The 24,921-nt window shown below is 59.8% G+C and overlaps 2 long non-coding RNA genes across 2 annotated transcripts; one reads left to right on the forward strand and one right to left on the reverse strand.

Moving 5' to 3' along the window:
- Positions 1-3,330: 3,330 nt before the first annotated feature.
- Positions 3,331-24,921, reverse strand: LOC106147510. The gene is made up of 4 exons (XR_001232433.1): positions 24,846-24,921; positions 14,965-18,172; positions 4,915-5,259; positions 3,331-3,721 (listed from the first exon to the last, which is right to left on the reverse strand). It is a non-coding gene; the product is annotated as an uncharacterized LOC106147510 (long non-coding RNA).
- On the forward strand, positions 13,649-18,632 carry LOC102019338. Its single transcript, XR_265047.2, has 3 exons — positions 13,649-13,805; positions 15,177-17,104; positions 17,651-18,632. It is a non-coding gene; the product is annotated as an uncharacterized LOC102019338 (long non-coding RNA).

Below are 24,921 nucleotides of genomic sequence, written 5' to 3' on the forward strand. Positions count from 1 at the left end.
CAAAGTGAGCTTAAGGCCAGCCTGAACTGCACAGGGAGACCCTGTCTCAAAAAGACAAAAAAAAAAAAAAAAAAAAAAAAAAGACAAAAAAAAAAACTAATACAAGGTTGAAGGATGAGGGTCATTGTGACAGCCAATGAGTTGCCCTTCTCTCTGTCTCTGTCTCTGTCTCTCTGTCTGTCTGTCTGTCTGTCTCTCTCTCTCTGGGACAGGATCTTCTATGTAGTCCAGGCTGACCTTGAACTCATGAGGATCCTGCTGCCTCAGCCTCCTGAGTGCTGGAATTACAGAAGAATGGTCAGTGGGTTTTTCATACTGACAATGGGCATTTGGCAATCTTTACCCCTAGTCATAATAGTGCTGGATGTGGTGTTGGAATGAGCCTGCTGTGGGCAGCTCACTCCTAAGCAGAGAAAGGGGGAGTTAACCATGCGTATGAACCAGGTAAGGCAGCCATTGCCTCCTGGGCATGTGGAGGGGTGGGGGTGGGGGGGGAGCTCAATGTGTTGCAGGAATTCAGTCCCCTCTACATGCAAGGAAACATCAGGAGCAGGAGAGAAAGGTTCCTATAACAGTTTCCTCTTGAACCTGTCGGGGAGGCAGGTAGGCTCTTTCTACATGTCAAAGGTATAGTTGTTCTACTCCGCCTTTATGTATGTACAGGACTATTTCTAGATTCCTTGTTCCATCCCACTGATCTGTTTGTCCTTAGGCCAGTATCTCCTCCTGATTACTGTAGCATTTTATTCAGTCTAATGCTTGAAAAGATAAGCCCTGTTATTTTTATTAATTCATAAAATAATAGGTGGGGTCCAGAGGCCCAAGGAGGCAGGAAGGAGCTTCTGGGTGTGGGTGGGTCCACCGCCTTCTCTATTCTCAGTTTCCCTGTGGATTACAGGAGCTCTGAGACCCACTCCAGCGCTGATCCCCAAGATTTTTTTTTATGGACTCCAGTCCTGGCCCAGAAAGTCCCCAAAGCAAGTGTATAAAATGGGCACATCAATGGGACCCCTGGGACAGGGGCCCACGGACACCCAACACCCAACACCCCCCTTGGTCTGCCAGGAGGTGTGTCTGGGGTCAGGGGCTGGCTGGGGTCCCAGCTTTGCTGGTGTCCAGCAGCATGACAAGCAGCATGAGCTCTCTGACCCCGGCTGCTTGTCCCGAAGAAGGACTGGAATGTGTCCTCTGTCCCAGGATGGCTAGAGACCTTGTCTCCCAGCTCATGGAAAGCGGTGAGGACTCAGCCGGTGCCAACTGTCACACCGTAACTTTCTGTGGGTCCTAGGGTCCCAGCCACTGTGGTGGCCCAGAGACAGACCCTCCTCTGACTCCTGCCCCCAACTCCAGCCCCCCGGGTCAGCACAAGCAACCCTGCCCCAGCCAGCCACGAAGAAGGTGGTGGCATCTTGGCTCCTGAGCCAAGTGGCCGCCTCCCCCAGGCCTACCTGAAGGAGAACGGGGGGGCGCAGAAGTCCTGCTCTGGACCCTTGCTTGGGTTTGCACCCAGAGCACCGAGACACCCAATGGCCCACCCAGGTCCTCTGCCCTCCGAGTTTACAGCCCAGATGGTGTGAACTTTCCCACTGAGCAGGTGTTCAGCACACTGGGCCAAGTGCTCCTGGCCTCAGCTCCCTAAATGTTCCCCACTGATCCCAGTGCCCCAGAGGCTGCACCTCCTGCTACTCCAACAACTGGTCAAGATGAGCTTCAGATACACTGGCAGCTGGGCATGGTGTGCACACCTATAATCCCAGCACTCTGGAGGCTGAGACAGGAGGATCACTGTGAGTTCAAGACCAGCCTGGGCTACACAGTGAGTTCAAGACCAGCCTGAACTGCATAGTGAGACCCTATCTCAGAAACAAAACCAAACAAACAAAGGACTGGGGATACAGCTCAGGGTGAAAGCCCTGGGTTCAATCCCCAGTACAACAACAAAAAAACAACATACATACACATACTTGCCCAAGGACACACTCTGCCAGGTAGCGGAAGAGCAGAGGTCAAGCTACATCACAACTCTAGTCTCCTCACCAGCTGCCTCCATTCCACCAGCCCAACCTGAGCTGCTAGTCAGCGCAGCCTCATTCAGTGAGACAGAAATTGAAGGTAAATAAAACAGGAAAGGCAGGCTGAGATCCCCTGGGCTGGAATTTGACCCTTCTCTACTCCAGGGGCTAGACAGACCCAAGGGTGGTCGAGGCGGCAATAGGGAGCCATAGATGGTCCAGGCGCACGCGGAGGGACGCATTGTGGAGTGAAGGAACGCTGCTTGCAATTAGGTGTCAGGCAGGTGGGGCGGCCCAGGAGGGAGGAAAGGTAGAGGCGAGAGGCAGTCCCCAAGCCCTTCCTTAGCAGGAGTGACGCGACCCACTGCAGGGGCTGGCTTGGGCAGCCACTGGCCTTGACATTAGGATCTGGGGGAGCAGGGCCCTCTCCTGGGCCTGCTGGTGCAGAACAGGGGCGAAGGGTTGGGCTGATCACCCCACGCGGGACTGCGCCACCCGCAGGGAATTTTTCCACTGCAGGAGGCCGCCTCTTCAGCGGCGGGCGCTTCTTGTCCCGACGATCCCGCCCCTCTCGGGCTTCGTCCATGCAAGCCCCGCCCATCTTCGGCATCCCCGCCCCCTTCACTCTCCTAGCCTCACCCCGCTCGGCCCCTCCCTCCAGCCCGCCTCTTTGAGGCCCCGCCCCTCCGCGCAGGCCTCCTCCTTCCCCCTCCTAGCCCCGCCCATACCCGCTGCGCATGCGCCGCCTTTCCGCAGACCCGCCCCTCAGTCCCCGCCCCCCTCGCTCCTTCTCCCGGCCCCGCCCGCCCTCGGGCTCTCCGTAGGCCCCGCCCCCGGCGGGCAGGCACCTTCCCTCGCGCCCCGCCTCTGCTCCTCCCCCGCACCGCCCCCTTCTGTCGGGGACCCGGGTCTCCCCCTCCCCCAGGTCGCCGCTGCCCCTTCCCTGCGTCCTCCTGGGGAGCAAGATCGTGCCCCCGGGGACGCCCTGCCCCACAGCTCTCGAGGTCTCTGGGCGCCCTCCGAACCCCAGGCAGATCTGAAGCTGGGCTTTATGGGCAGCTTTCGGGCGGGGGTCCCTGAAATCCTGGGTCTCGTCTCGGGTGCCTTTGTCCGGGGAGGGATGCAAAGGTTTCCGGGTCTTTCTGAGGACGCCAGGGTGGAGAAAGGCCTGGAGCGCCCTGTGCCTTCCGAAGCCGTCACCGGGCGCCTACTGTGTGTCTGGGCTTGTTGGAGCCACCAGTGAGTGACCTCCGAGGGACAAGCACGTCGTTACAGGGGCCGGGAAGGGCGGGGGAGCGTAGGTCCCACAGGGGCCTGGGTGTCAGGACTCATGGGGCGCTGGCACCTACTAACCCTGCACCCACCCCCAATTCCACAACTCGCCTTCTCCCCATCTGTCCCCAGCAAACAGCGCTTGAAACATGGTCAGGAGGAGGGGAGTCCCTGACTGTACCCCACCTCTCACCAAAGCAGAAGAGCTCAGATACACGCAAAGGTCTTACATTCCAGTTTTGAGCCTGTGATTGTTCTGTGGAAGAACTGGTGTTTGTTGAGCATTTACTATGTGGCAGCAGTGTGCTAGGCCATTTATGCGCATTCTCTTCTATCCTTTGTGAATCACCACATGTCCAAGCCCTACTCTTGCTAGGCAGTGTGCCAGGTGTTGGGGACAGGAGGCAAAGAGGCCTGGGTCCTTGGGAGCTCTCAGTCTGTAGGAAAAGAGGATAAACGAATTAAAACTAAATGCAGAACCGGGTGTGCTGGTGTATACCCATAATCCCAGCACGCAGGAGGCTAAGGCAGAAGGATCACCAGTGATCACCAGTGAAAGCCACATAGTAAAACCCAGTCTCAAAAAAAAAGTTGTGTAGACACCAATAGTGTGCCCATTTTACAGATTAGGAAACTGAAGCTCAGAAAAGTGAAATTCCTCTAGGACGGGGCAGAGCAAGCTCTGGAACTCAGGCCTCCTCCTTTACCCTCCTGCTCTATCTTGGGTTTGCAGGCCCTCCATGGGGACAGCAGTTGTGCCATCACACTCCACTAAATTAAGGACCTTAATGGGGAGATTACTGTGGATTATCTGGGTGGGCCTCAGTTGTTATGGGGGGGGTCCTTGTAAGAGGACTGGATGGAGAAGAGGAAAGGCTGATGCAGAGTGGTGGGGCCATGAGCCCAGAACTCCTGGCGGCCACCGGAAGCCAGAAGTGGCAGGAAATGAATTCAGCTGGGAGCCTCCAGAGGGACCACTGGCCACCCCGAGATGTCAGCCCTAGACAGGTCAGGGACACAGCACATCTGGTGTTTGAAGCCACCAAGCCTGCAGTCGTGGTACGGTGGCGCTGGGCATGAGCACAGGGTGGTTGTTAAAACGTGGGTTCCTGGGCCCTGCTCCGTGCAGGCCTCACTGGAGTCGGAGTGTGGGGTCGAAGCCTCCGGATTCTGCTCTGTTCCATTTTGCAGAGTGCTGGAGACTGGGGCCCAGGGCCTCAAGCAAAGCAAGGCAAGCACTGGACCACTGAGCTACAGCCCAGCACTTTGGATTTTTTATTTTGAGATGAGGTCTAAATTGCCCAGGCTGGCCTCCAACTTACAATCCTCCTGCCTCAGCCTCAAGAGCAGCTGGGATGACAGGCATCTGCCGCTTGTAATTTAAGTATTCTCATCTCATCTGCTCCCCACACTGGACTCTGAAGCACGCGTGGAGCTGGGGGAGCTCCATATCGAACAGGAAGGGGTGTGATGTGAACTGGCCAGCTGGTTCCCTTCTGGTTCTGGTAGCCTTTTTGTGCCATGTGGACCTAGTCCTGTGGAACTCACCTGTGTTCTGCTCCCACCTGCCCCAGGGCCTTGGCACAATCTGTCACCCTCTTCACCTCCCTTGTCATGCTCCCTTCCTCACCCATCTTTGTCTTCCCACATGGCCGACAGCCCTTGTGGAGATTTCCTTCCAGACTCTGGTAGCACTTTGCTGTCATTTGCAGCTCTGGGCTCTTTCCTTGTGGAGGCCCCGGAAGAGATTTCTGCACTTGGAAGGCCAACTCTTACGCTGCGGGGCTCCCAGTGTCTGGCCTGGCCTTGGGTGGCAGGTGGCCAGGCAGACTTTGTGCGTGCTCTGCTGGGAAGTGGGAACCCTGCTGAGCTGAGAACTGTAACCCCTGGGAGGATCCTCCCCTGTGAGCTTGACGCAGGAGACCAAGCGGGCTACGGAGTGAGTTCGAGGCCAGCCTGGCCTACAGAGCCAGACCTGTGTGGGAAAACAGAGAGAGAGAGATCTCAGCCTTTACCAACTGAATACACCTGGAGGAAGTATTAGCGACCAGGCCCGGCACAGTGTGACCCCTCGCAGCCCGGCCAGGCATCCCCCGCAGCTTTGATGCGGCCAGGCCAGAGCAGAGTCCCAGCCCGCACCCTTCTGAGAAAAGAACCAAGGCTCCTCAGTGGCCTTGAGGTTGGAGTCGTCCCCCGCCCTCCCCGCAGCTCCTGGCCCTCCCAGGCGGGTCCAGGTGGCCGAGCCCGCTGGGGCCCACGTGTGCCTTGCCTGATGTCGCGGTGGCCCGTCGCTCAGGCTGTAACAAACCGAGCCTGGCAAGTGGCTTCCTCCCAGCCCGGGATACGGGGGGTGACAACACCAAAGGTGAAACCGCCTTGAAATCCTCTTCCTGCCTCCCCTGCGGTCCGCAGCAGGCCTGTGGGGGGCGGTGAGGACCCAGGGTGGCCCAGCCTCTTGCCCCATCCTCCAGGCCTGCAGCCGGAAGCAGTGGCCAGCACAGGACCTGTGTCCTCCGTCCCCCACCCCGGCTGTGGACGAGCTGGTGGGGCTCTAGGAGGTTCCAGGCCACCCCGCAGCTCCCCCAGGGGTGAGGACAGCGAGGAGGCTGCTGAGCCTCAGCGCGGGAACACTGAGGGCCCCCTTCTGCCCTCGGACTCCTCCCTGGTGTCGGGGAGGCAGGCTCCGCCCCCTTTCTTGTGGCACTGGGAGTTGAACCCAGGGCTTTTGCACTGAGCTCGATCCCCAGCCCTTTTTATTTTGGGTCTCCCTAATTCACTAAGTTGCCCAGGCTGGGTTTGAATTTGGAATCTTCCTGCCTCAGCTTCCCAGAGTGCCAGGATGGTAGCCGTGCACCCCATCCCAGGCTTCAGGGCCCCTTTGAAGGAGACCTCGGGAACAGTGTTTTCCCCTTTGCGTGCACATGGTCACTCAGACACAGTGGCACACAGATCCCATGTGACATACTGACACCCTCCCCGCGGCTCCCAGGCCAGGAACTAAGCCCCCAACCCCCGGGGTGCCACCTCTTCCCCAGAGATACCCCGTCCCACGCACCCATGCCCAGTCCAAGCCTGGACCGCCCGTCCGTGTTTGGGGCCCAGTCTGTGCTTCTGTCTCCGCCCTGCACCCCTCGCATCTCCTCCTAGCCCTCCTCACCCCGCCTCAGTCCCTGCTCACCCTGTCCTAGCACAGGAGACCCCAGCCCAGGGTGTCCCCTGGAAGCACAGGCACATGCAGGCCGTGTGCACGCAGCTGTCTGCAGGCGCCCCTCAGCCCCCTACCGCCTCCCGGTCCTCCCTCAAGGCACTTCAGCCCCTGGAAGCCACAGATGCAGTGGAATTCCACAGGGCAGGGAATCCAGGGCTGAGCTGGCAGCGTGGCAGCATGGGGTGCAGCAGCCTGGACCCGCAGGCCTCTGCTCCGCCTCCGCAGGCAGCTTCGGGATCCCCCCACCCCCGCCCGTCACCCATGCCGGCTCCTGTGGCCCCTGTGTGGCCCCTGCTACAGCCCTGGCCGTGCTGGCTGGCCCCTGTCTCACACTGCAGCTTCCGGGGAGTGGGAAGGGAAGGAATGAGTGAATGATGGATGGATGGATGGAGGGATGGATGGAGGGATGGATGGAGGGATGGATGGAGGGATGGATGGAGGGATGGATGGAAGGATGGATGGAAGGATGGATGGATGGAGGGATGGATGGAGGGTTGGATGGAAGGATGGATGGAGGGATGGATGGAGGGATGGATGGAAGGATGGGTGGAAGGATGGGTGGAGGGATGGCATTCCGGAGGATTCGTGCCCGACTTACCTGGTTAACGGGTAATCGGGCTGGACCAGCCTGACCTCTGGCTGACCTGGAGCCCCCACCCACACACAAGCTCTCCAGTGGGCCTATGACCCACTCAGAGGGACCTGCCCCCTTTTTCTGTGAATGCTGGGGAGGGGCCAGGCACACAGAACCCCTGCTCACCCCCAGGGCCCCAGCTGGCCCAGGGCACCACCCCTCTAGGACCCGGGCATTAGGGGGGTCTTGAGAGCTACCACGCCCATCCAGCTTCCTCCACCCCAGGCACCCGCACTCTGCCTCAGTTTCCCCATCCATCACCCCGTGGAAAGCTCCAGCATGACTGACATTCATTCCACGGTTCTGAGAAGTGGGGGCAAGACGAGAGTCAGAGCCGGAGGAGACCGGAAGCCACTCTGTGTGCGCAGAGAAGGGCTCAGAGTGGTGACCAGCCCGGACAAGAGGGCAGCCGGGCTCCTGGGAGGGGCTTGTGGGCTCAGGCCTTGTGCATGCTGGGGAGGTGCTCTACTACAGACCCCTGTCCCCAGCCCTTATGTTTTATTTTGTGACAGGATCTTACTAAGTTCCCAGACTGGGGCTGAACTGGCAGTCTTCCTGCCTCACCCTCCTGAGTAGCTGGGATTACAGGTGTGCACCCCTGCACCTGACACATAGGCAGAGTTTGAAATTGTTATGGCTTATATCTAGATGTCCCCCTAAAGCTTCATGGGGTCACATGTGTGATGCTGGTGCAGTGCTAGGCTCAAGGGTACTAGGATTAAGGATGTGAGTGCTACACATCATAAATAGCCTGGGTAAAATAAAAGGGACTGAAAGAGCTGAGGTGGTCCCTTATTGCTTTGCTGCCTTCTGCCCACCATGGGCTGTTTCTCCTCTGCGATGCCGTCTGCCACACCACCCTGCCTCGAGCCAGCCGACTACGGACTGAAACCTCTACAGACTGTGAGCCAAACCAACCTTTCCTCCCTTACCTTGGGCATCGAGTATTTTGTCTCAATAGCAAGAAAGGTAACTAAGACAGAATTCAACCAAAGACAATGAGGAGCAGAAGGTTTGGAGCTGGGGAGGGCGGTGGTCAGCTCTGCAAGATGGAGAGGTCCCACTGCTGCAGGGCAAGGGTAATGGGGCAGAGCGGGTGCCCTGGGCGCCCAGGCATCACCTGGGGAGAGGTAAGGGTCTCCATCAGCGGCAGGAGGTGGGGGAAGAGTTGACAGATTCACTGTCACTTCTGGCCAATCTGGAGTAACAGTGGGCACACTAACTATCCCACCAGAAACAGCCCCAAAACTCAAAGAAACCTGCAACAGCACTGCCAGAGGGTGGGAAGGAACCACTTGAGAGGACAGAGGGAAGAGTGCCGATGCTCACACAGGGCTGGGAGCAGCACCTCCCCTGGCCAGACCCAAAATGCCAACTTGTCAAACACAGGGCAGGGCAGCCTCTGAGGGGGAAATAATGAGCCCTGCATTGAGCTCAGCTCCGAGTCCACCGGAAATATCATCCTGCAAGACCAACCACTTTCCAAGGAACTGCTTCCCAGAACAAACTCAAGATTTCTACAGATGCAAAATTCACACTGTCTGGCATCTTGGGAAAATCACCAGGAAGGTGGGTGTGGTGGGGCACACTTGTAATCCTAGCATCCTGGGAGGCTGAGGCAGGAGAATAACAAGTTCAAGACCAGCCTGGGCAAGTTGGCCACTTAGCAAGACCCTACCTCAGAATGAAAAATAAAAAAGGGCTGGGGATGGAGCTCAGTGTAAGGGCCCTGAGTTCAATCCCCAGTAGAAAAACAAAAAACAAAAAGCAGAGATAAAAATATGACCCAGAGAGCAGAGAATAAGGAATCAACTGAAGCCAACCCAGCATGGACACAGATGTTAGAACTAGCAGATCTTCCTGCCTCAGCCTCCTTAGAGAACTAATCAGCTATTAAAATCACATTCCATGTCTGCACTGAATTAAGTGGAGACATGGATGATACTAAAAAGAAGCAAATTAAACTTCTGGAGTTCCAGCCGGGCGTGGTGGCGCACACCTCTCAGCACTTGGGAGGCTGAGGCAGGAGAATCGTTGCGAGTTCGAGACCAGCCTGGGCTACAAAGTGAGCTCAAGGCCGGGCTGAACTACATAGCAAGACCCTGTCTCAAAAAGACCAATAAATAAATAAATAAATAAACTTCTGGAGTTGAAATTGAGAATATCGAGGATGAAAAGCCACAGACTGGGCTAATGACAGGGCAGGCAGAAGTGAAGACTTGAGCGAGGAATGCCAGGTGTGGTGGTGCATGCCTGTCATCCCAGTACTCAGGAGGCTGAGGCAGGAGGATGGCTGAGTTTGAGGCCAACCTGGGCTACCTAGTGCGACCCTGTCTCAAAAAACAAAACAAAAAAAAAAACAGGAAAAAGTAATCCAAAAGAAGAGGAAGAGAAAACAAACAGCACCCATGGGCCACAGGGTCATCCCGGCACCTGATCTGTGCAGAACCAGGGTCCCCACAGGGAAGCCAGCGGGGAGACGGGATAACCCAAGGCTCAGGGAGCAGCTCAGTGGCCATGCACGTGTAAGGCCTGTGCACCCCCAGCACTACAAAATAAACGAAACAACAAAGCAAAACAACAACAAAAATACCAGAAGGAACAGTGGCTGTTTCCAAACATAATGAAATCTTATTTTGTCTTATTTTACTGTATTACATTATCCCGCATTATATTTTTTTGTGGCTCAGGCTGACCTTGAACTCAGTATGGAGCCCAGGATGGCCTCAAACTCACAGTGATCCTCCTGCCTCAGCCTCTCAAGTGCTGGGATGACAGGTGTGCGCCACCATGCCCGGCCAAAGGGAATGAAGTGTCTCAGCCAACAAGCTCAAGGAACCCAAGTACAAACACCTGGTGAGCCAGGCCGGTGAAGGGCAGAGACAAGCACAGCTGGGGCCAGCTGCCTTACCCGAGAGGGCAGCGTGCAGGAGGGGCAGGCGGGCAGCACTGGGGACCCTTGCGGGCTGGGGCACTGGGTGGAGGGTTCCAGGGCAGCAAATGTGACAGGTCTCGTGTCCAGGTGACAGGACTAGAGGGAGAAGCTGAGGGTGAGCACAGGCATGGTGGGCACTGCCAGGGAGAGCCCAGAGCCAGGGGCAGAGCCCAGGACACAGCGGCAAGTAATCAGGAGGCAGAGCAAGGCTGGGCGTGGTGGCGCACGCCTGTAATCTCAGCACTTGGGAGGCTGAGGCAGGAGGATTGTTGCAAGTTTGAGGCCAGCCTGGGCTACAAAGTGAGCTCAAGGCCAGCCTGAACTGTGTGGCAAAACCCTGTCTCAAAAACAAAACAAACAAAGAAACAAAAAACAAACCCAGCCTGGGCATGATTTAGAGAGACCCAGTCTCAAACAATAAAAATGGGCAGGGGATGTAGCTTAGTGCGAAGGCCCTGGGTTCAATCTCCACTACCAGGAGAAGAAAACAAAAAACAAGAAGACAGGCCAGAGAAGGGTCGTGCAGAGAAGCAGCAGGGACCTGGGGGAGCGGGGAGCAGGGAGCGGGCAGAGCTGTGATGACCAAGCGGGCATAAGTGACCCTGCTGGTGCTTAGAGGTCAAGTCTGGGTTCTTCCAGGCTGAGGCTGGCCCCAGCGAGCCTGTCAGAGGCCACGGTACAGAAAGTGACAGACACGGCGAGTCCCTGTCATCCCAGAGCTCATGAGAGCTTTCCTTGGCAAGCAGCCCGGGAAGCCTGAGGCTGCGCAAGGCCACCTGCCGTCTCCCACCCCTGCCAGCCCTGAGGCCCGGGGGAGCAGCAGCGGGAGCCCCTCCCCTGCACCCCCTGAGCTCCTACATCCTCTGCCAAGCCCCCCAGCTGGCCGCGCTCCCTGCTGAGTGTGCCTTACGCACGCCCAGGGCTTGTGCATAGTTTAGAACACGCATGGAGGCGCACAAACACGGACACAGGAGGCAGCGCGTGTACACTTGGCGGGAGCCACCCACACGTGTGTGCAGGAGAATCGCCTGCGTGCACAGGAAAAGAAATCGCGCTCGGAGGCACACGGCCTTCGTTACCTCGTGGCTTCTCTTATATGAGGAACCCGAGGATAAATAAATGGAAGTGCAAAGTAAGACAGTGGGAAGCAGGGAGCTGGACCTTTTGCAAAAGTGAAGGAGACCTAGAGACGGAAGGAGGGGACAGAGGACGGGAAAAGGAGTGAAGGCTGAGGTGGGTTCTGTCGTCGGCACGCACCAGCTCCCCACAGGAATGGGCTTGGCACGCGCCGCAGGCACGAACTAACAAAAATAAAAATTAAAAAAGCAAAGCAGCCACGGAGGTGGGCACTGGGTCACGTGGCCATGCACGTGCAGAGCACACATCAGATACACAGGCGTGTGTGCTCGTTTCTCACACACGCGTGCAGCTCTGTGGCTCGTGGAGAAGCCATTGCACGTGCTCGTGCAGGAGTGCACACCCACAGGAGCACGCACCGCAAACCAGCACAGGCAGGCTGCATGCAGCTGTGTGATGCTGCACACACACAGCGTGCATGTGTGCAGCTGCTCACACGTGCGCAGGTGTGCGTGCAGGCTCGGCAACATGCATGTACAAAGGTGGATTGCACACACGTATCTGCATCCAGCCACACAACCCGGTGCACACATGCATACGCTGTGGAAAGTCTGAGCTCGGCCAGGCCTCCAGGGGGGCAGCCGCACCCCTGCCGCCCAGCATGGGGTATCGAGAACAGGCTGTGCAAAGGCTCAGAGGCAGGAGGGCCGAGTGCCGGGCGTGGCTGGGAGGGCCAGGGGTATGGAGCGGAAGAGGAAGGAAGCCGGAACCTCAGGCCAAGACCTTGAGTGTCGCGCTGGCGGGGCGGCTCTGGGATATGCACCAGCCTCCCCCTCCCGCCTCACCCCCCAGGTGCTGGGACTACAGGCATGTGCCACCACATGCCCTTCCTTAGGGATCCGGCGACGAGGGCCGATGATCTTGCCCCTAGCCCTGACCACTGTGCCCAGCACGTTTCCCAGCACGCAGCAGGCGCTCTGAAGATGCACTGCAGCTGGCAGGCGGGCACTGCAGCCTAAGAGAGCCTTGGGGACCCGGGTTCCAAGTCCCTCTGTGTAGACCTGGGCAGGGACGGAAACAGGCTCAGCCACACACTGAGAAGACCGCACGCTGAGTACCCCCCAAAGCAGGCTGGCAGGGCTCAGATGCCAGCGTCACCGCCAGCTGTCCTGCCTCTGCCCCACAGGCATTCCTCCGCCATCTCACAGCCCCTCCAAGAGCCAGTTCGGGGGCCCCAGGGCCTCTGCTCGCTGTGTGACCCTGGACAGGGCAGCTCCCCTCTCTGAGCTTTGTTTCCTCACCTATAAGCCAGGATATGACAGTTGGAGTTGCTGGGAAGAATCGGTGGTATAAACACAACAAAAAGCCCCAACACTTAGCTGGGCTGATAAATCCAGTACTCTGCAGGGCTGAAGCAGGAGGATTGTGAGTTCTAATCTAATCTAATGTGGACAATTTAGAGACCTAGAAAAATCTTACCTCTGGGGCTGGGGGTTTAGCTCAGGTGCACAGCGCCTGCCTGGCAAGTGCAAGGTCATGAGTTTGATTCCCAGTACCAGAAAACAAAAAAAAGAAAAACCTTACCTCAACATTAATTTTTTTGTTTGCTTGATTTTTTTGTTTTTTTTTTTGTTTTTGCTTGGTTAGTTGTGTGTGTGTGTGTGTGTGTGTGTGAGAGAGAGAGACACGAAGTGACCCACGGTGACCTTGAACTCCCAGCGATCCTCCTGTCTCAGCCTCTCCAGTGCTGGGTTTACAGGCGTGCACCACCACACCGGGCTTCAAGATTAAAAACTGGGAAAAATAAAAATGAAAAAGGGCTGGGGGCGTAGGTCAGTGCAAAGGCCCCAGGCGCGCTCTCCCAGGCCGCAGGGCTGCGCTGGTGCCCGGGCCGAAGGGCGCGGCTGGGTCGATGGGTGGGGGCGGGGCCCTGCCGCCCTGGCCCGGGTCCGCAGCCGCCTGCCCGCCCGCCGGCCCGCGAGGATCGATAACTCATTTCGCCGCCGCAGCCTCCCCAGCTTCTCCCCGATAATTGCGCGGCGGCGGCGGCGGCGAGCAAGGCCCCTGCGCGCGATCGATGGAGCCGCCCCGGGCGAGGGGAAGCTCGGCTCTCCCGCCCCGGCTCCCACGGCGCGCTGAGCTCGGCCTGGGTCTTCCAGGGCGCCGGGGGGGGGGCGGGGGGGGGGAGACCCGGGGACCGGGGGCGGGCGCCACGCGGACCTGGCCCCTGGCGGCTTTGCTTGTTTTGTTTTCTGAGACAGTCTCTTACATAGCTTAGGCTGGAGCGGAACTCCAGGCGATCCTCCCGCTTCAGCCTCCTGGATGCTGGGGTTACAGGTGTGCACCACCACACCCAGCTGACCCTATGGGCTTCTCTGGACCCAGTGGCCACCCCTTACTGGAGGGAGCAAGGACAAGCTGTGGCCAGGACCTTGAGTTCCAATCCAGGTTCCACCACGCTCTCCAGCCTGCCTCAGTTTCCCCTTCTCTCCACAGGGGCCTGGGACAGTGTTGCTCAGAAGCAGCGAGGAGGAGCCTGGCAGCTGGCTGGGAGCCTGGATGCCCTCTTTCACACCCACTGTGCACCGGGCACGGGTCACACAGGCGGGGCGAGCGCGGCCACCCCAGGAGCCCTGCAATGCCCTGCGACTTGGCTCAGCGTCCAAGGTCACCTAAAGCTGCCCAGCTGGCATTCTGCGGGAGGTGGTGGGCAGAGAGAGCTGGGCGTGTGGGCGGGAGCTTCTGGGGACTCCGCGTGTCCTGACCCCTGCCTGGGGGCCCTGGCCTCGGTCTCTCCGTCCCCACTGGGAGCTGGTGAGGACAGCGAGCCCGGTCCTGCGACCTCCTGCACTTCGGGCCCCAGGAGGAGGAGGCCCGTGTGAGTCAGCAGGGGAGGAGCAGACGGGGCCTTGGGGCGGGGGCTCAGCCACCCACACTGCATTGGTGCGCGTGTGTGCCCACTCCCTTTGCTTTCAGCAAGCACTACAGCGGGAGTCAGGGCTGGACCCCGCCTGCTGTGTGAGCCAGGCCGGTCCCTTGGCCTCTGTGTCCCTTGGTGACCGAGAACAGTTCGGTCCTGGAGTCCTATCCTGCCTGGGAGAGGGTGGGCCCAGGCGCAGCGGGATGGGCTGAGGTGAGGAACAGGACAAGAGGCGGATGGGAGCTCCGGCCTGCCAAGCCCTGCGGTAGGGGTGGCCTGTCGGAACCTCAGCGTCCTGCGCTTGAGCAGCTTCGAGTCCCCTTGTCCTGCCCCAGTGGGGGCTCCCGCAGCTGGCCATCTGCAGGGGGCTCTGGTGCTCAGAGCAGCAGCTGCCCGAGGCCATGGCGGGGAGGGCTCCACCGGGCATGGGGTGGGGGCCCCAGACTCCAAGCCATGACCACAGTGCAGCCTTCAGGCCAGAGCCCTGGTCCAACCAGCAAAGCAGGGTTACTGCTGCGACGTGGAGGTGCACGCCTGTAATCCCTGCAGAAGCAGGAGGGTCTCGGGTTGGGGACCAACCCGGGCAACATAGCAACCCACAGACCTCGTCTCAAAAAGTAAAAAAGGGCTGGGATACAGCTCAGTGTAAAGGCCCAGGGTTCAATCCAAGAAGAAAGAACTGGGCATGGGTGGTGCACAGCCATCATCCCAGCACTCTGGGAGGCTGAGGCGGGAGAATCACAGAATCACAAGGCCAAGCCTAGTCTGGGCAACTTAGGGACTTGGCAAGATTCTGTCTTGAAATAAAAACCAGTAAAGGGCTGGCAATGTAGGTCAGTGTGAAGGCCCTGGAGTCAACCCCCACCCTGAAGGCGGGGAGGGAGAGAGGGAGAGAGACTGACTTACCGTGTTGCCCAGGCTGGCCTTGAACTCCTGAGCTCGAGGAATTTCGCAGCTTCAGCCTCTGGAGCGGCTGGGACTCCGGGTGCACACCGCCGTGCCTGGCTCTGGCCTTTGTCACAGGGTCCCCACGAGACTCGGGCACCGACGTCTGTCTGCACCCCCTCTTCTTCACAGATGAAGAAATCGAGGCTTTTTTTCCTTTGTTTGTTTTTCAGACAGGCTGTATGGAGCCCAGGCTGACCTCAAACTTGAAACGATCCTCCTGCCTCAGCCTCCCTAGTGCTGGGATGACAGGCGTGTGCCCCCACGCCCGGCAACACTGGGGCCTTTGAGAGGCAAGGATGCACCCAGGGTGGGCAGCCAGCTGGTGGCTGTGCCCAGTCTAGAGCAGGAGCCTTGGGACCGCGCAGTGCAAGCTGCACACTTGGTGTGCCCGGCCCCCTTGTCTGTCCCCCTGGCCTCCCCTCCTCTGGCCTCACATGCGGCCCCTCACTTCCCCTGGGCCTCCTCTGTGCTGTAGCAGCGCTGAGGTTTCCGGCTCATTCCCTCCCCTCCTGCCTTTGAAGGCTCCTCTCCTGCCAGCCACACGCGCGCGCGCACACACACACGCGCACACACACACACACACACACACACACACAGGGCTTTCTCTCCCATCCTCCTAATCCCTGCTGCACGCCAGCCTCCCAGGGCTTTCGGGGCTCCCCTGCAGGCCCCACCCCAGCCCCCCGTCTCTCCAGTGAGGCCCAGAGGCAGGCAGTGAGGACAGGGCTGGGCTAGGGCTGCTCCGAGCAGGCACAGCGTCTTCCCAGGAGGACCCAGGCTTGAAGCGCCCTTCCCTTCCTAGAGGAGGCCACAGTGGGGTGGAGGGCAGGGGCCAGAGGTCGCCCTGACCCCCACCTAGGAGCAAGCCCTGGCCCCCCACGCCGGGTGCTGTGTGAACCCCTTGCTCAGCAAGGACCCTCCGAGACCCCACTGCAGGGGAGGTGAGTGCTGGCGGCTCCAAGCTGGGCAGGACGAGGCAGATGGGCAGCCCTGGGCAGAGGGCGCCGCAAGGCAAGACACTGTGCCCTGAAACCAGGGGACCTTGAAGACTCCCCCTTGGTGATGAGGTCCAGGAGAGGAAGTGCTTTGCAAGCTCAGTGCTCATTCATTCATTCGACAAACGTCAGGTGAGCAACTCCTGGCGCCCAGCAGTGTGTGGGGCGGGGAGACAGAAACGAGGGGGACGGAGCTGTCCTGCCTATCGGGGATGTGCTGGGGGCAAATGGCTCGGTCCCCAGTGCAGGCAGGAGAAAAGGACCAAGGGAAATAAGCCCGAGGGAGGGAGGGAGGCAGGAACCGTGCTGACGGTGTCAGACCGCCTGCAAACACCAGCTCACTGGTGCCTGTACACACACTCACTCTCACACACGCACTCACACTCACACATACGCACACACACATTCACACACACGCACACACAGCAGGGTCAGAGAGGCAGACCAACAAGCTCAGCGCTGCACAGCCCCCGCTCTGCTCTGACCTCCTGGCCCTAGCGGGTGGTGGGGGTGGGGCAGGGGCGGCCCCTCCCCCATGACCTCGTGACCCTGGCCGGGTCTCCGCCCCTCCTCCCATTCGGCGCAGGGCCCGGAGGTCACGCGAGGTCAGGGAGGAAGGAAGTGGCCGCTGTGTCACCGCTGCGCTGCAGAAGTCTGCACAGGGGACGCACGGGACGCGCGGGGATGCAGGCGCAGTCCCCTCCCCCCTTCCGCCCCTCCGAGGCCTGCGCTTGGCCAACTCACTTGTGTCCCTGTCGTTGAGCGCAAGGAACCGCCTTTGGACACACATCCCACGAGGAGCAGCCGCGGCTCCCGCGTCCCCACGCTGCACGAGGTCACGCGGTCACTCGCTGAGCAAAAGCGCCCTGAGCCGCTGCGTGGGACAGGGCTCCCGCGCAGATGTGGGGCGCGCTGAGGCCAGAGGGACACGGGGGGAACAGGTGGCCTGGGGCCAGGGGGAGGGACAACCACCCAGGAGTGACAGTCAGAAGGGCTACTGGAGGAGACTGAGGAGGAGCGAGCCAGCGAGGAGGGGCCGAGGCCTGGACACCCAGGAGCATGGCCCCTGAAGGACACTGGGGCTGGCAGCTTCCCCGGCCAAGGTGAGCACCGCAGCGCGGCCCTGGGAGGAGGCTGTGGGTGGGGGAGGGATGGGTGGCAGGGAACTCACAGAGCAACGCCACACGATGCCCTGCACACACCTAGGCACACAGGTGTGCATGTGTGGACCTGCACGCACACCTGGGCACACACCTGCTGTGCACACCTGTCCCAGAGAGCCCGCTCATCACAGGCACCTGTGCCCGGTCCTGTCATTCACTGTGTTCACAGAGGCGGAGCCTGAGTCGGGGAGGGAGGCCTGTACCCGAGGTGAGGTGAGGTGAGGCTCACCAGGTCAGGCATCACCCCCTGGGGTCCTGAGGCCCAGCCACACCGCTGGACTCCCAAGTGGCCTGGTGGTCTTGTCACTCGACTACCATACCTCTCTAGAGCAGGACCATGCACACTGTCTCCTTTCTTCCCGGACCATCAGAGCTGGCTGAGAACTGGGAGAGGGGCTGCTGAACCCCTCTGCCTCAGTTTCCCGTGGCTGCTGTAAGCAGTGAACACGGCAGTGGCTTAAACAATGCAAATGTGTTTCCTTACAGCCTGGGCCTTGGGAGCCCAAAGTCAGGGTGTCTGTGGGACGCACAGCCTCTGGGCCCCAGGGAAGGGACGTCCTGCTGTTCTGGTGTCTCCAGGTCACCTGCAGTCATGGGCTTGTGGCCCCATCCCTGTCCTCAAAGCATAGGGTGTCCCCAAAGACTTAGGCCTGCTTCTGTTGGAGGCTGGGTGCTTTGTAAAGAAAAGAGCTTTATGTGGCTCACAGTTTTAGAGGCTAAAAGCCCAAGCCTGGATGGCATCACACTGGGGTGTCACTTGTGGGAGCGATCGGCCGGAAAGACTCAGGCTCAGGTGCCAGGCTGTCAGGGAAGCTAGGCCTCCTGCAGGACCATGCAGAGCTGAAGACAGACACAGACTTCCCGGATCCTGCAGAGAAGAATTCACCTGGCAGCCCAGGCTGTCCTTGAACTCATGATGACCCTCAGCCTCCCAAATATTGGGACTGCAGGTGTGCGCCACCATGCCTGGCTGGGGAGGTGGTTTAACCCACTCTTCCTCACTCTTACCTGAGGGAAAAGGGAAGGATTAATGCATGATTATAAAGTATTAAATACATGTTAAATATCATTCTTATTTCGAGCTAAGTGTGGAGATGTGACTCAGTCTGCTAGGTCTCTTCCCCCTAAAAATGGCTCTCCTAATCTTAAATGGGCATATGGCTGCCTAGCCTAAAGACTACATTTCCCAGAATCCCGTGCAGCTAGACAAGCTCACATGACCAACTTTTGGCCAATGGGATGACAGCAGAAGTGGTTTGGCCCATTTCCTGGTAGTTTTCTTTAAAAGACAGGGTGAGATCTCCTTTAAACTGGACAGAATATGAGCATAGAGGCTGGAGCTGGAGCAGCCATTGTGCACTGTGAGGTGTCAGCCCTGTGTGTTGAGGGTGGCAAAGCATTAAGTCTCCTACCAGACTTGGATTGCCTATACTTCCTGGAGCAAGAAATAAATCTTTTCTTGTTTAAATCACTGTTATTAGAAGTCTGCCCGTTTTGAAGCATAACCCAGTGCCTTTTTTCTTTTTTGCTACTGGGGATGGAACCTATGGCCTGGCATGTGCTAGGCGCATGTTACCTATCGCTGAGCTACACCCCAGCCCCTGAATTTTTTTTTTTCTTTAACAAGGTCTCACTATGCAGTTTAGGCTGGCCTTGAATTCACCATGTACCCCAGACTAGCCTTGAACTCATGGCGATCTTCCCGCCTCAGCCTCTTGAGTGCTGGTATTACAGGAATCTGTTTTAACAGGGGCACAGTGATAAGCCAAGTACACAGTCCCTGCCTTCTGGAGACCTCAGTCTAACAAGGGAGACACAGTAACCATGTGAACAAAGCGGGGAATAATAACTGCGGGCGTGAAAAGCACCGCAGAGGAATTGAAGGGCTGGAATGGAAACATGGGAGGCCTCAGGAGGGGACCTCTGGGAGCTCCCTCCGCTTAGGCATCCTGTGGGCCACCCAGAGCCCTGTCCTGCCCCCACTCAACCCCCCACACCGCCTGCTCCTCCAGGCTCCCCCTCAGTCCCCTCCCCCGACCTGGGCTTTCAGGCCCCAGCACGACCTCCTGCAGGAAGGAGGTGGCACCACGGCTGTGCCCGCCGGGCCTGTGCTCGGCTGCCTGCGGTGCCCCCTTCACAGGGCAGTTAGGGGTCTACTTGATGAGGGCCTGTGTCCCCACAAGGGCGCGCGTCTGCCCCGTCCGCAGAGGTGTCAGGGGCCTTAGTGCAGGGCTGGTGGCTAGAAGGTGCTCAGTGAACGCCTGTTAAAGATGACAGGAGACTAGGTCTGGGCCTTCGGGAAAGGCAGGAAACAGGGCCACAGCTTCTGCCCACGGCCGGGGCGAGGAGTGACCCCCACTTGCCCTCCCCTCTCCCTTCCTCTGCGCTGGCCGTGTCGTAGCCCTCCACTCCTGCAGGGCCTTGGACACGGAGGTCACTGGTCTCCAGGCTGCAGGAGTGAGGCTCTGCCTGTCCCTGGGGTTGCTACCCTTCCAGACTGTCCCCCCCATCCCCCCCCCCGGCCCTGCCCGAAGCACAGACATCAGAGCCATGCCACAGTGGGTTGCGCTGCTGGAGCAGGTCTGGGCCCGGCTCCCTTTGCATCCCGGACCCTCCCACTGCCGGCCGAGTTCCCACAGGCTGGGCAGCCCGGAGCTGAGTGTCCTTGGCCAGCATCTGCCGGTTTCTGGGCCTCAGTTTACCTGCCATCTGTCACTCTGGCGGGGGCCTTTGGGCCCCGAGACACCTGCTGGGGGCTCAGCAGGGCGCCTGGGCGCTCTTGGGGTGCCGCATCCCTGCTCCACACATCGTGCACCCTACCCCAGTGGTGACCACATCCCTGCTCTGCCGGGCCTCTGCCTGCTGGGACGCTGAGGGCCCGGACATGGCCGCCCTCCCTGCTGAGTTGTGATCCCCCGTCTCACAGTGCTCGGTAGACTCGGGATGTGGGGCGGTGGCTCCCCCTTCCTGAGAAAGGCCACAGTGACTACAGGACGACAGCTGTGCCCCTCTGTGGCCACTGCACGCTGCCCCTCAGCCCCCACGGTCCCTGTCACCTCAGATTTAGGACATCCTTTCTAGCGAGTGGCCTGGAGCCCAGCAAGGGCGGCGATCTGTCCCAGGTCACACAGCCAGCTAAAGACAGGTGTCGGGGCTCCGACTGGCTGTTCTCCGCCCACTGCAGGCCAAGGGTCTGAGGCACAGCGTGGAGGGGGTCGGTCTCTCCAGAAGTGACACAGCCAGAATGTGAACCCAGGTCTGCTTCTGGAGCAGCACCCCACGCCCACCCGCTGTCACAGCTCTGGGCCAGGCCCACAGCGCTGCCACCCTGTTGTCACCACGGCCAGACACGGCCTCCCCAGGGCTCCAGGTGCAGCCAGGCTCGTGGCACGGGACGGGTGCCCAGGTAGCCGGCAGATGCCAGCTCAGCCCAGAGTCGAAAATTCCTCCCTGGAAAATCAGATAACCACGGAAGTCACATAGCGTGAAATGAGGGATCCTGGCCAGAAGCCCACAGGGAGCGCTGGAGACCATCAGGTGGGAGGCGCAGGCAGATGGCCCACCCTGGCCTTGCAGACAGGGAAACTGAGGCACAGTACAAGAGGCAGATGCCCACAGGTGCCAACAGTGGCCCTCTGTGCTCTGGGATGACAGCCATCGACCAGCTGTGACTTTGGTGAGTCCAAGGATGGGGACAGAAGAGCCACAGGCACCTGGCTCCCCTGGCACAGTGACACCTGAGGCCTGATGTTAGGTAGGAGTTGGCACGGCTGGTGGAAGGACTCTCCAGGGGGGATGAGGGACACGCAAAGGACCTGGGGCTCCCAGGGAGCATGAAAGGGAAAGAGCCGGCTGCCTGCTGCAGAAGAGAAGGGGAAGCGGTGGGGGCAGCAGCGCAGAGCGGGAGGAGGCAGAGGGCTGGCAGGAGCTGCGGGTGGGAACAAGCCCGAGTCCAGGCTGGCAACCGGGCTCCAGCCGGCAGTGGCCACGCCTGGGGCACCCAGGACTCCGAGCCTCAGGAGCAGCTGGGCTGGGAGCAGCGGGGAAGGAGCAATCTCCAGACTCAGCTCTGCTGAAGGAGGGAGATCAAAAGGGAAAATTTGCAAGTTAGATTTACCCTCAATTCTATTAAACCACCAAAAGCTGTGGGAAAATAGTATTAGGGTCTTAACTCCACGAATGCCGGAGACCCTGCCTGGATGGGCCTCCCGGCCCTTTAGTAGGCAAACCCCGGACCATGCAGGATGGTGGACAGGGCCAGAGGGGGGCAGCGGTCACCAGAGAGAGGGACAGGGAGGCGAAGTGGACGGGAAAGGCTGGGGTCACTGGCAGGAGTGTCTGGTGTCACCTCCCTCACATAACATCAGCCCGAGTCCGACCTCCCACTAAGGACTGGTGCTCGCCTAAGGCTAGGGGCGCGGACCTGGGCCAGACCGGCGGGGCTTGGATCTTGGCTTAGTGACTTCCCAGCTGGATGACCTTGGGTGGGTGACCCGACCCCTCTGCTTCAGTGGTGAGAAGTGGGTGAGCCACCCCGGAACCTCAGGGCACCCTCCACTGGCGCAACTCTACCGTCCCGAAGGAGGACAGAGCTCAGAACTGGCAGGAGGGGTCTCAGAAGCCCCTGGAAATCCTTGGTGTGGTCCAAAGCCATATGTGGGGCCATTTTTCTAAACAGAAGGGGTCCTCTGTCAGCTCCACCTCAGCTCAGCCTCATGGGCCCGGGCTTAGACCTCCTGCACCCAGGTCACTCCATCTGCACCCAGCTTTTGAGGGGTTCCTTGCTGGGAGGTCCCGCCTACCCACCACAGCCACCCACACAAGGAAACCCCAGTGCAGAGGGGAAGGGGCCTGGGGCCAGCGCTCTACCACTGAGCCCCACCCAGCCCCCGGGAATTTCCCCCTGGTAGTGGGGAAGGAACCCAGGGCCATCACACTGAGCTGCCTCCCCAGCCCTCTTTATTTCTTTTTTATTTCGAGACACGGACTTACTAAACTGCCCAGGCTGAGCTCAAACTTCTGACCCTCCTGCCTCAGCCTCACAGGGCGCTGGGATGACCGGGGGTGCACCACCATGCCTGGTTGCAGAGGTGATTATTTTTAAGGCTGAGACAACCCCGCATCTTGTATCCAAAATCAGCTCTCTGCTCAGGGATAGGGAGAGAAGAAAACAGGTTTCAGAGCCGCGCTCTGGATAAACAACGCACCTTGAAAATAATGCTTCAGGCCCCCACGCGACTCCGTGGCCGCGGCCCAGGCGCGCTCAGCCAGCTGACGCCCGGCCTCGCGCGCAGCCGGGCGATGGGCACAGGAGTCGCGAACACCCGCCCTTGGCCTGAGACACCCTGGGCCCAGTTCCTCCGCCTACACAATTCAGTGACCTTGAACGAGCCTTTTATGATGGTTCGATTGTGGAGAGAGAAGCAAGCGGGGAAGAGCGTGCACAATGCAGAGCTGATGTAAAACCAACACGAAAATATAAAATCCACTCGAGCGCGCGCCTGCTGGTTTGAGTGCTGAAGCCGGGGAGCTGGGTTCCCGGGGTGGGCGGGGCCTGGAGGTGGGCGGGGCTTCTTACCTGCCCCGCCCACGCGGCATAGCAGGCATGCGCAATCGTGGCAATAGGGGCAAGGTGTTGCCAAAGGCTTCTGGGGCCTTTGCTGGCCCTGACCTCCAGGCTGATGCTGGCCACGGTGGCAAGGTTTTGGGCACAGGCCGGACAAAGGCTACTCCTGGCAGCCTTCCGCAGGGGCCCCCGCTGGGCATCGGCCACGGTTGAATCCAGCTGCACGGTGCCAGGCTCAGGGCAAAATGGAAGCGCAGGCCGCTGGTTCAGGACCTGCTGCAAATCAGACAGCGGAGCAGGAGCCAGCACAGGGCCCTGGGGGTCTGCAGGGGTCACAGCCTGTGCAGCTGGCCCCATCTCTACCTCCGACGTGGTGGTGGGGGAGGGGGAAGATGGGAAGCTGGCTGCCTTGATCACAGGTGGGGTCCAGCAGAGTCAGACAAGACCGCTGGCCCTCACCAAAAGTGTTCTGAAACCGGGCGTGGTGGTGCACGCCTGTGACCCCAGGACTCTGGGAGGCTGAGGCAGGAGGGTGGCAAATTCCAGCCCAATCTGGGCACTTAGCAAGACTTTATCTCAAAATAAAAGGGGGCGGGGGGCGGGGGGCTGGAGATATAGCTCACTGTACAGGTCTTGGGTTCAATCCCTAGGAGCACAAAACCAAACCGGGAGCGGGGGTGGGGGGTGGGGGCGGAGATAGCTCAGCAGCACGAGCGCTTGCCTGGCAAGCGCGAGGTCCGGAGTTCGATTCCCGGTACCAAAAACAAACAAACAAACAAACAAACAAAGAAAACCACCAAACCTGTTGGGGTAGGAATGCAGAATGAAGAAAGGGAGGCGTGGATGGCGCTTGCCCGAGAGCCCAGCCCTCTGAGCCCAAAGACATCACGATCGCCTTCCTGGAGTCCGCCTGTGTCCCCATCATAGCGCCTGCCTCGGCTTCCCAACTGGTGCTCACTGTGCAACCCTGGCCAGGTTACTTCACCTCTCTGCGCCCGGATTGCTTCGTCTGCAGGGGCAGCGTCTGTCCTCCAGCACGGGCACACGCTGCTTGCCCGGTGGCATCTGTCCTGGCTCCTCAGTGCCTTCCCTCTGGACCCTGAGCTCAGGAGGGCAGGTCCCAGGTCCCTCCTGCCCTCACTGGTTCCCACGGTGGGGACAGCGTGGGTGGTGGTAGAAGCCCCAGCCCACTGTGCCGGGTGTCTCACGTGCTACAGTGGACTTGAACCGTCTCCCCCATCCCTGGAGCTGCTTCTACTAGGGGACCAGGAGGCTCGTGGGGTTGCTGGGGGGAGGCGACGCACGTGTCTCTCACACCATGGAAAGTGCCAACCTCCTGTCACTTAGGCATCCCCGGGGGCAGCGACAGAAGGACAGAGAGGCAGAAACGAAGGAAAGGGGACAGGCGTGCCCATCTGTCCAGGGTGGGGATGCAGCCTCCCCCGTGCCCCGCGCCTCAGCGCCGCGTGGTCCTCGGAGAGACTGCAACGCCAGGTTGGCTGCACGAATAACCGTGGTCAGCTCCCTTCCCTTCCCTTCCCATCTGCTGTGTCCTCATTCGGCAGAAAGATCTTGCTCCCTCTCTGGTCTCTGCTAAGACGCCGCTAATGCCACTCGGGAGGGCCCCACCCTCCTGACCCAATCGGCTCCTGCAGACCCCACCCGCCGCTGTCACCGGGGTCAGGGCCCAGCGTACAATGGGGGAGGCGACCCGGACAGTCCCCTAGGAACTGCACGGAACAATCAGCGTGTTGGGGTGGCTCTCCCGCGTGGGCTGGCTTCCATGGAGTTCCACATCTTCAGGGGCTCCCCTTGCCTGTGTCCCCCCTCTCCCACCAGGGCGCCCCCTGCAGGCCGAGCAGCAGGCCTCCCTCACTTCCGGTGAGGGGCGCTCCGCGTGCCCGGCGCACTTCCGGCCAGGGCCGCCTGCCCTCCTGGGACACCTGCAGGCTTCTGCCCCCTGCCCTTTCTCCTGCTGCCCCGCCCGCCTGCCGCAGTCTCCCCAAATTCCACGTGCTCCAAATAAGTCCTCCTTTCCCGCTGACCTCCCCGCATTCTCTCTGCCCTGCGCTCACGTGTGCAGGGGGGTCCCCCAGAGCCTGCCCCGCAGGTCACCTTGCGGGAGGGAGCTCCACGGCACTGCCTCCGGGGCAGAAGTGCAGAGCTGGAGGCCGATTCCAACACTCCGTGC

The sequence above is a fragment of the Chinchilla lanigera genome, unplaced genomic scaffold (genome assembly GCF_000276665.1).
Source record: "Chinchilla lanigera isolate Chin_1 unplaced genomic scaffold, ChiLan1.0 scaffold00169, whole genome shotgun sequence".
Taxonomy (NCBI): domain Eukaryota; kingdom Metazoa; phylum Chordata; class Mammalia; order Rodentia; family Chinchillidae; genus Chinchilla; species Chinchilla lanigera.